Genomic DNA, 10,846 nt, shown 5'->3' with positions numbered 1-10,846 from the left:
CTCCATTCTTTTGTATTTTTCCTAGCATTCTGATATATGCATACATTACGGTTTTTTGCAATCTGAAGAAAAATCACTGAGATAATAACACCTTTTTGTCTCATGTCACCATCTGCTGCGTCATCTCTGCAACACAAATCATCTTTATTGCTATCTTTATGTACTATCTTCTAGAATAGATCTTGAATAAAATCTTTCTCTATTCCTGCATTACCAAGGTAATATGATACAGAGAAACTCTTTCTTACCTTCAGTATTTTCCGTCTTCTACATTTAGGTTCGTTTTTATCTTAGTGTCGGTGTGCCTGACCTTTAATGCAACGATTCTCAGTGCACCAGTATCAGGCAGAGAAGTGCTATGCATCCTATATTACAGATGGGGAGCTAAGACTTGCCTAAGGTCACACTGGACTGTTTGTGGAAGATTAAGGACTCAACTCCAGGCCTTTCACATACCAGCAAACTACCTCCAGCACCAGACCCATCAGACACTTCAGTTTGCTGCCATCCAGGCCCTGCCTGACTCTTACACAGCCTCTTTCCAGGACATCTCCTGTAAAAAACACAGCTTTATGCCTGGGGTCACACAACCCCCACCCCCCCAAAAAAATGTTAGTTATTTTAAAAATCAGGTAGCATAAGAAATCCAGGTAATTTGTGATGCAAGTCAGAGAGGTTTTTTGACTGGGACCTGCTGGTTATTGGGTTTACATGACAAGATTTTGGTAGCAGGAGAGCTGCAGGAGGGATTTCTGTGAGAAAACATCAGAAACATTCCACAGAGACAGTTCCAGTGACCTCAAAAAAAGAACCCAATTCTGGCCAAAGTTGAGCCCATCAGTGTGCTTGGGGAAATCAGTTTTGCCAGGTCAAACCTGTTGTGCCCATGACAGTAATTGCCAAGTGGTCTCCATGTCGTTTACACAACCCACGAACTTTTTGTCATATTTTCCAGCAGCCAGCAAAGGTTAAACCACCACAATATAATTATCATTGCAGCCTTATTTGGTGAGACCGTTGTCATTACTCCATAGAGGTGTATTGGTATCTGAGTCAATGCATGTTCTTCTCTTTGTAAAGATGAAGTTAATTGAATTAACTCTTGTATGCCACATTAATACTGCTAGAACTGAAAGGAGGATATGGCCTGTTGAGCTTGTGTGATTGCTGGTTTTTGTCTTAAAGTGGAGCTCTTGTTTTTATGATATTTCCTAGCAAAAAAAACTAGTGTCATTTTATCTTTAACAGCACCTACTTTTTAAAAATCCAATAAACATGGCATAAAGTAGAGAATTAAAGTGTGTTACCTATATGAGTGCTCTGAAGACATTGAACATCAAGTAGTTTGCCTTTGTCACCTCTCTGTCACTGCAAGTCACCCAAATAAGGTTTACTGTAACTGAGCTAATGATAAATCTGCAACTCTGTAAGAACAGCTTTCTATCTTTAGGCTTCAGCTATGCTTTTCTTTTGTGTGTATAGCCTATTTATGGAATGCTGCTGTTGAGCTTGAATGCAAACCAGAAAAGCGTTCCTGCCTAAATTGTCTATAAATACCTTGTGGAGGAGCTTGAGGGGTTTTACTGTCCATGTTTTTGTGACGCCCTCAGTGTGCTGCTCTGCTCAAGCATTTGTTTGTTCCTCATTCAACATCCATTGTCTGTCTTCAAAAAGTGACCTCCTGAAATGTATACCCCACCTCTGTACAAGACTGCTATTTTTGTATAACCCTGAGAACAGTGTTGCTGTATGGCCTTCATGAGGCAAGACAATGCAGAAACATGTGCATGAAAATTACCTTCTTCGATATACTGAGGCACAGAAAAGCATACAGATTTTTTAGGAAAATAACAAAGGAAAGGATTTTAGCTGAAATAATGCTGTAATCTGTTAGACTAGATCAGACTAATGTTTACTTGTCCCATATTCCCATTTCGAACAGTGGTTGGAATAGGATGCAAATGAGGACAATTGAAGAAAATGCAGAGCAAAAGTATTAGGGGATAATTTGTACCTAGGAAAATTTTGCTCATTAATTAGGCACAGATTCATGCCCTCAAGCAGAAAGCTTTCAAATATTTTTCAAATCCTGAGCTTTGGGGTTGTCTCAGGGTTTTGGTGGTTTTTGTTTTTGTTTTTGTTTTTGTTTTTGTTTTGGTTTGACATCTTATGTAACAACCCCAATCTCTTCTTGCTGGGGTATCAAGTTGTATAGGCTGATCACTCAACAAACACATGGTTTCTTTGAAGAGTTCTAATTTACCTGTTTTTTCTGACTCTTTGAATCATTTTAGATTTTAAGCTGGGGGTGACAAGGAGTGTAGCCCTCTAGAAATGTAGGCACTTTGACTTCCTAGTGCATCCTTCCGTATGGCTTGAAGCAGAGAGGGACAAAGATAGTAACAACACATCCTGCACAATTCAATCCAAGTTGCATAGGGCATTCTAATTGAATGGTTTTATGATGTTATTGAACACTCCTGTATCTTGTGATGGGGGTGTGGCCGTTTTTTGGGTCACTGCCCTCAGCAGCCTCCAGCAACACTGAGGGTGTCACATCCCTTACAGCTCACCCAGGGCTGGAAGGGCTGCCCAGAGCAGTCATCGCAGTTTAGCAGCCCAATTACAGAGCACATCATCCCAGTCATGGGGCAAATACCCAGATACTGGCTTTGGAAAAACACACATGGAGAAGTAAAATTGTCTTTACATCCATACAAATGTATGTGCTTTTCCAAAAGGTTTTGAAATAGTGAAATGCAAAGTCTAAATAGGTCAAGAGCAAAACAAATTTGTTTTTAAATTAAAAAACAAACAACCAAACATTCAAGAGATAAAAACTGCAGTCTACACTGAGCCTCATTTGACACTGGAAATATGAACATGGGCCACAGTTGTGACAGCAGTAGTGCAGCATAGTTAAATTATCTTCAGTAACCAAACAGAAAATTCCTAAACTTCAGCAGAAAATTGCAAGTTAAATGTATTAAATTTAACTTTAAGTTGTCAACTAGCAGCCTTATTCACACATGATTCTTTGTTTTTATCTATTGTAAGTCAGTCAGTTGAAAACCATAGAGTTAATACATCTCCTTTTTGCAGGAATTTATGGCATTTTGACATTGGGGGGAGGGATTAGACTAAAAATAAGAAACACTTTGCAAAACAAAATTGAGAGCCACCTGACTGTACAATAACTTGAGATTTTACTTTGGTGGTGTGCATCGATATTACATTTACATTTGCTTAATGTTTCATGATGTAAAATAACTTTCAAGAAAGGTTTTGTTCCAGTGAAGTTGAAGCAAAATAGGAATTTGTCAAACAAGAACAGTACTTGGATTTCTGCAGCTTAAAGTAAAGTCTGAATAATCAGGAATCAGACCCTAAAATGAAATGCTGATTTTATAAAAACAAATGGGGAATATGCTATCCAGAAAACAATTCACCCAGTTTTACAAGGAAAAAATGTTTGCTTATCAAATTGTTCAAGAAGCTAAACAGGCTGGCATCACCATCTCTTGGGTAATATTACACTTCAGGTTTGTCTGGTTTATTTTTGTGGGTTTTTTTTTTCCTTCTCATCCTATATAGCTCAAGTCCTTCCAGTACTAAATGCTTTGTGAATGCTGTTGTTGATGTGGCACTCAAGTCTTTGAGGTTGTAGGAGGAGGGGGTGTCAGGGTTGGGAAAAGGTGAAGATGTATGCAGGTGAAGGGGGGGTGGGGGGGAAGGGGGATGTTTGTTACCCCCTCCAGGATGCCCAGAACAAAGAACAACACAAAGGCCTGGGCAAAGGTGACAGTAAAAGTGAGGTTTTACTGAGTGTAACCCATTGCCACTTTGTGTTTCATGGGATGTTTGTGAAGTCAGGCCAGTTTTTTCCTGGTCATGCTTCATCACCAGAGATAGTAGGTTTATGAGACAAATCTTGCCTTCCTTACAACAGGAGGATTATGCCGGTATAAACGAGAGTTTAAATAGGCCCGTTAATAAATCTTCAGTGCAAATCAAAAACATAGTTGACAGCATTTGCACAGCATTTAAGCAAAAGACACTGTTCTCTTTGGCAGTGGAAGTTGACTGAAGCTTTATTAAACCTCCCACAAAAAGTGCCAACTTCTGATAATGAAATAAACTATTGTATTTTTTCTTGTTTATATCCAGAACTCATGTTTGAATGTCGGAGCAGGCTCCAGGACCAGAGAGCAAAGAAAGCAGCAGTAATAAATGGATATAAAAGGGTGGGATAAAACTGGGATATTCAAAACAGCATTACCCCCAGATGATGTCAGAGCCTTAACTCTTTAGCTGCTTTCTGTTGTGATATAAATTAGCAGCAGAAGTAAGTCTGTCTTTAGATTCAAAGAGCATGGTTAGTGCTCTCAGGCCCTAGTAGAGGTCAGGTATTGAAATGCTTAGACAGACTCAGGTTGTTGGCTCGGGACCAAGGAAATAAAATTCCTGTCTCAAAATGCATCTGTCAGGCGTTTCGTTGAAACAAACTTGTTTGTTTGTCTGTCTGAACTGCTTTGTGTCTAAACAGGAGGGAGGACGTAACCTTTCGGCAAAGGTGTGGAGAAATATACTGGGAACATTTCTTTGTGTTTTCAGGGCACCTAGAAAACAAAAGTCAGATGTGACCCCTTGCAGCATGTGTCTCTGCATTCTTCTCCCCCATGTCTCTTCCCCTTGGGCCAGGCTCACTTGACAAAGAATTACGGATGGTTCATTCGGCTGCTAACACTCTGTGCTGAAGTCAAGTTGGCCACGGTGTGCAGATGTTAATTCAATGGCTTGGTTTGTGCAATTCAATATATAATTTAATGTGCATAATCTGAGAAGTACGATTGATTTAACATCAGTGTGGGAACTTTAGCTTTCAGTTTTCATGAGTTATGTGTGTTTGAATTCTGAACTTTAATGCTGTACTAATGTAGACATTTGCATTTAATGACACAGCTAAGCTGAATAGGCCTGCCACCCTTCTAAACTCTTATAAGTTTCTCTGTGAAAACCTCTTGCTGAAAATACGAACAACAGCTGGTAGATTTCCTGACTGAAATGCTGTAGGCTTGATCATGAAAAGAGAAGAAACACAGCATCAACAAGATCTCATGAATCTTTTTATGATCATTACCTTAATATATTATGCTCCTTGCATCTACTTAAATAAAGCAAAATTATTTAATATTCATGCTGAAACATACAAGGATGCATGACAGAACCACCAAAGAGATGACAGTAACATAATATTTATCCCAGATTCTTTAAATGTTTGTGATTTTTAAAATAAATCAACCAAATTCTGTAGACAGATCTGAAAGAAGATGTCAGAAATAATCAAAACATTCTTGCTCTGACATTGGTGTACGGTTGAAGTTATGTCTGACTTTGAGAGGCAGATCCTAATACCCTTCCTGCTGCTGAGGTGCCCCTTACTCCATCAGCAGGACCATTGATTTCATCAGAGCTGCTGCAAAGGGAGAGGTTTTGTTGCTTGAGGTTTTGCTGCATTCAAGGAGAGGGTTTGCTAAGTGAAGGGGATCACACCATGTCGTTCAGGCCTTGTAATGGCACTGTGTTTACTCTTCCAAGTAAGCACAGGGGAATGCTCATGCCATTGATATAGAAACGGGTCTCCCAGAGTGGGAAGAGGGCCACCTCCAGGGACGGATGTAGAGATCACCAATTAGGAGTTACTCATAACTGCATGCTTGAGATCACTCTTTGGAGATAGGTCTCTCTCTCAAGTGCCTGCAGAATAAATCAAGAAAGCCTAGTCTCCAGCAAGGCACAATAGTTACCTTCCTGGTGCTGCTTGACATGGACACTGTGCTCACAGACTAAGGACCACCTTTGCCAAGGTACTTCGGTAACCAGCTCCCAGTCACTTCTGCAGCAACGTACCAAGTTGGTTGAGGTGTGGGAATAAGTTCCTGTAACCATCACTATGGGCATATAGACTGACCCATATTGAGGCAATGAAGCAACGGAATAGTTTATTGTTCCATTCAGCATGTTTTAAATCTGGTATTTATAAATTTCAAGGCTTTAAAAAATATTTCCTGACTGGAATGTTGAAAGAAAAAATAGTCATTTTAATAACATATAAGCATGATTTGCTAACTAGTTGTAATAATTTCTGAAAAAGAAAAAAAAAATTAGTTCAGCACATTGATAGGAATTCTGCTTCTTAATTTTTTGATCTAAATGTTTCTGGCTTTATCTCAAACTGCTCTAGTGTTGTCTTTAAAAAGTCAATATCAACAATTTCTTTTTAGAAAAAAGAATTACTAGAATTTCCCACCTTTAAAGCTGACTTATTTTTTTTAAAATTACTTTGCATTTAGCTAAAATTTAAAAATCCTTTTCTGCATGAAAGTAGCTTTCAAAGTTCAAAAAATACATTGACTCCTGTTCTCTGGTTTTGACAAGCTTTTATAATAAGTTACCTTATTGCATGCAAAGATTAGTTGATTTTTAGCCTCATAACCACCTGGAACATCTAAGTCTTTCATAAGAGAGACAGAGACCTAAAGGTCTAATATGGGAAAAGAAAAATGCAGCCCTCAAAGGAATGTCTTGAGGGCAGCTTGAGGGTTAAATATGGGCATTAAAAAGAATCCAATTAAATTGAAAACAAGGGTGTACTAAATTGCTCAACTGTAATAAATTCATTATGTATGGATAAAGGAAAATATAACAATTCATAATAAACACATGCACTTCTTAAATACAACTGTTTGTAAAAATAATTAAAGTAGATTATTCTTTGTTCCAGATGCTTGTTCTCAGTAGTCTGGATTTAGCAGTGCAGAGGTAGCAGTACTGTTTGGGGAGATGGGAGATGTGCGCTAGCAGTAATGTATAAGGGGAAAACAACCTCATATAAAATTTATGTCTTCTGTATAAAAAACAGGGGAAAAAAAGTAGGAATCAGATGGTTTTTGTTGTTAAACTTCAAAGGCTATACCTTGCATTTCTGCAATTTTATGGCTGACTTAAATGTTAATGCAATGCTACCTTTAAGTTCCCCTCTTGTACCAGCATTATGCAATAACTGGGGTTAGATTTTCTGAACACGTAATCTCCAACCAAATTTTCAAAGTAGCTTCACCCTGTAAGTTCCCCTGACAGGAAAGAAAGGAAAAAGGAGTCCTTTTGTTCCAGATACACTTCCGAAGTCAGGGCCACCTTTGTGTTTCAGCTACATAGCCCAAACTCCAGTAAGAGCCATGGTCAACCATAAGGTTCATAAGATTGATGAGGTTCAGACCTGCCTGTGGAATTGTATATGTTAATGTAAATTAATGTTTTGAAAGTACAAGACAGAAGACTGTTTGAATGACCATGGCTATGTTTCCTGTCTTCTTCCGCATTTTCTCCAGGCTGAGAGGAGCATAGTTGATGTTAGTCAAGTAAGAAGAATATGCTATGAGAGACAAAAAATCCAGCATCATTAGAAAAAATAAAACAAATAAAAAACCCCAACCAAAACGGCAGTGATCTCATAGGCCAGGAGAGCTACTGAAAATGGCAGCTATCTGCAATCTTCTCCCCAAAAGAATTTAGTTTGCTAAGAATAGTGCGTGAAGTATTTGCATGCAGGCAGTGTCAGAGGGCAGATTGACACAGTGATTGGGATTGCATGGAGAAGCTGATTCATTAGGGTCCGATGCATTCTTTAAGAGGAAATCTAGAACAAGTGCCATTATTTCGGAGTACATTTCTCACTCACTGAGTCAAGATTCCCAGGAGCTATGAAAGGCAATCATGCAGTTCTCAAGTGATTGGAAATGTCATTATAATGTAAAATGCAGAAAACTTAATCCCCATCACTTTTTCCACAGCTTTTTTCCTGCCTCGACAGATGTTCCTTGTCAGCCTCTTAAAAAATACATGGACCATAATACAGGCTCACCATGGTCACTGCTAACTTGTGGTGTTAGTCTAAGTATTAGCTGATGGTAAGAGCAGGAACAGGAAAATTTTTACTCTAAATAAAATATGTGTCTTTCTGGCCAAGTTGAGCAGAGAGGTATTACAAAAAAATTGAGGCACACCCTATATTCTTTGCATAGTAACTGGTGCAGGTGGTAAATAGCTGTGTTCAGAGATCATGGTAGCCTTTGAAAGAAATGGTTAAGACATGGTATGGGACACATGGGGCTCTGAATCCCAGGGAAAGGATCTCCAAAATCCTTCAATGCTCATTGCAAGGAACAGTCTGAAGAGCAAGGAAGAAAACAGGCTCCAGATATGTTGGAAAATACATAGAATCATGGAATGGTTAGAGTTGGAAGAGACCTTAAAGATCATCTAGTTCTAATCCATCTGCCATTTACTAGATTAGGTTGCACAGCCATCCAACCTGACCTTGAAACACTTATAGGGGTGAAGTATCCACAGCCTCTCTAGGCAACCTGTTTAAGTACTTCACCACCCTCTAAGTAAAGAATTTCTTCCTAACATCTAATCTAAACCTACTCTCTTTCGGTTTAAAACTATTGCCTCTTGTTCTGTAACTGTCTGCCCAGTTAAAAAGTTCTTCTCCCTCCTTCTTATAAGCCCCCTTAAGGTACGGAAGGCCACAGTGAGGTCTCCCTGAAGTCGTCTTTTCTCCATGCTGAAAAACCCCACCTCTCTCTGCCTTTCTTCATAGGAGAGGTGCTACATCCTTCTGATCATCTTTGTGGCCCTCCTCTGGACCCATTCTAATGGGCTGATGTCTTTCATCTGCCGAGGACCCCAGACCTGGATGCAGCACTTAGGGTGGGGCTTCACGATGGCGGACTAGAGGGGCAGGATCACCCACCCCGACCTGCTGGCCACTCCTCTTTTGATGTGGCCCAGGATGCAGTTGGTTTTCTGGGCTGTGAGTGCATACTGTTGGTTCACGTTCAGCTTTTCATCCATGAGAACCTCCAAGTCCTTCTCTGCAGAGCTGCTCTCAATGACTCCTTCTTCCAGTCTATACTCGTGTCTGGAATTGCCCTGAACACAAATCTCGCTAGTGTCCTGTACTGGGGTTTTAATCTGCTGGATACAACCACCTTCCAAAGGCTGCCTGAAAAGTGGAGATTGGCATAATGAAATGCACTGTTTTAGTTACAGAGCTGATACTGTGAAACTGTGCTTGTGGGTATTGTTCTTTGGAGTTTTGAAAAATACTTGGTCTTGTAATTTCTCAATTCCCATTTAAGCCAGATCAGCCTACCCTCAGAAAAGGAATCAGGACAAAAGTTGGTGTGACACAGGAGTCCCTTTATAATTCTTACATATCTGAGGTCATAGTGATCATCTCTCATTAATTTTTCTATTTATCAGTTTTATAGTCCACTATATGTCAGTCTGATCATCCTTACTAGGCAAGTGTTTGCTTTATTTTGAAGAGAACAATCTTAATATGATTTGACTCCAACTTAGTCACAGATTTTTTTTGTTGTCATGCCTGTTTTTTGACCCTCATGTCTTGTTTCCCAGGCTAGTTCATCACAATGCAAAGAAATAGGTTTGGTTTATACAATCAGGACTATGAAGTATTAAATGAGTCATGTATTTTATCTGTAGTAACCAATTGTCTTTGCCACTGGTGGGCTAAGTCATCTAACTTGGACTCCCTCTAATTCTTAAAAGGCAGGTATTTACATGTCAGAAAACAACCCTACTTTCATAGCACTAGTCACCACATTTCTTCTCAGAAAGCTCGGGAACGAGTGGCATGGGGAATTATTTCCCCATCTGAGAAACTGTGTCCCCTTCTATACTCTGTGCCACTTTTGGGCAAGTTTACAGGAGTAGGAAAATTTGCAGGATTACTTAAGGTTAAAAAGTTATTTGCACCGAAGAAAAAAGTTGTAACGCCTGTAAGTAGTAGTCATGCTACGTAAAACAAACGAGAGATTCTCCAAATCTTTGAGGCTGAACCAGAACTTGTCAAAGTCTCTGCTACCACCTCAGCAATGGCTTCACATATTGGGTGAGGTTCTGCTCTGTGATCTTTGGGGACATCTAGTAACCATCAGCAAGATGAGATCCTCTAATTCCTGCTAGATTAGTAAGTAAATAATAAATTTATATAAGATAGGATAGAATATTAATATATATATAAATAAATATATAATAAAAATATGAATCCTCCAAGGTGTAATTCCTATACTAACCCAAGCCTGCTTTTTCCCTTGCCATCAGAACTGATTTCTCCCATCCAGAATGAATCACATCTGTTTCAAGCCTGCGGCAACAAGAAGACCTCTACAAAGGGGAAAAAAATAAAAAAAAGGGAAAAAAAAAAGAAAAAGGAATCCTTCAAACAGTAAAACAAGTTGAAACCTGAATTCCCAACTTAGGGTGTTATCAGACATTGATATTTTGACTGCCATGGGAATGGAGCATGAATAAGGAGTACATACAGAGCTCAACCTGAATAAACCATACAGATAGGGAACGACAGGTTTTAAAAAGTGATTGATTGAAAAATGGTAAAACAAGCAGGTATTATCACAGATTTTTCACAAGGGAAACATGCTTCTTTACATTAGCCTCCCACAGGAATATATTGTCTCAAGTTTGCTAATACAGGTATTCTAATGGATGCTTTTACCATGTCTCATTCCCTTAGAGGTGTTCATTTTGGTGAATTAATCTTTTGCTGTTAGGCTAACTCTTGAGATATTTTTCTTTCTGTTTATTTTTAAAAAGAACTAGTCCTCAATTTAGAACAGTCTGAAGGGGTTTCCCCCCAACCTCATAAATAATGTATTCACAGGAAATTGCAGCTTCCATCAACCCAAGTCTACTCATGAGTCTGTGTAAATTCCATGAACAGAAACAACTAAGTGCA

At 39.1% G+C, this 10,846-nt stretch overlaps 1 long non-coding RNA gene across 1 annotated transcript; it reads left to right on the top strand.

Moving 5' to 3' along the window:
- Positions 1–2,240: 2,240 nt before the first annotated feature.
- LOC114065295 lies at positions 2,241–10,400 on the top strand. The gene is made up of 3 exons (XR_003572917.1): positions 2,241–2,251; positions 8,261–8,264; positions 10,286–10,400. It is a non-coding gene; the product is annotated as an uncharacterized LOC114065295 (long non-coding RNA).
- The last annotated feature ends 446 nt before the right edge of the window (positions 10,401–10,846 follow it).

Source organism: Empidonax traillii, unplaced genomic scaffold (genome assembly GCF_003031625.1).
Source record: "Empidonax traillii isolate 1590-97213 ecotype Southwest subspecies unplaced genomic scaffold, ASM303162v1 scaffold637:size711352, whole genome shotgun sequence".
Lineage (NCBI taxonomy): Eukaryota > Metazoa > Chordata > Aves > Passeriformes > Tyrannidae > Empidonax > Empidonax traillii.
The sequence above is the reverse complement of the archived record's forward strand: the minus strand, read 5'-3'. Positions and strand labels throughout refer to the sequence as shown.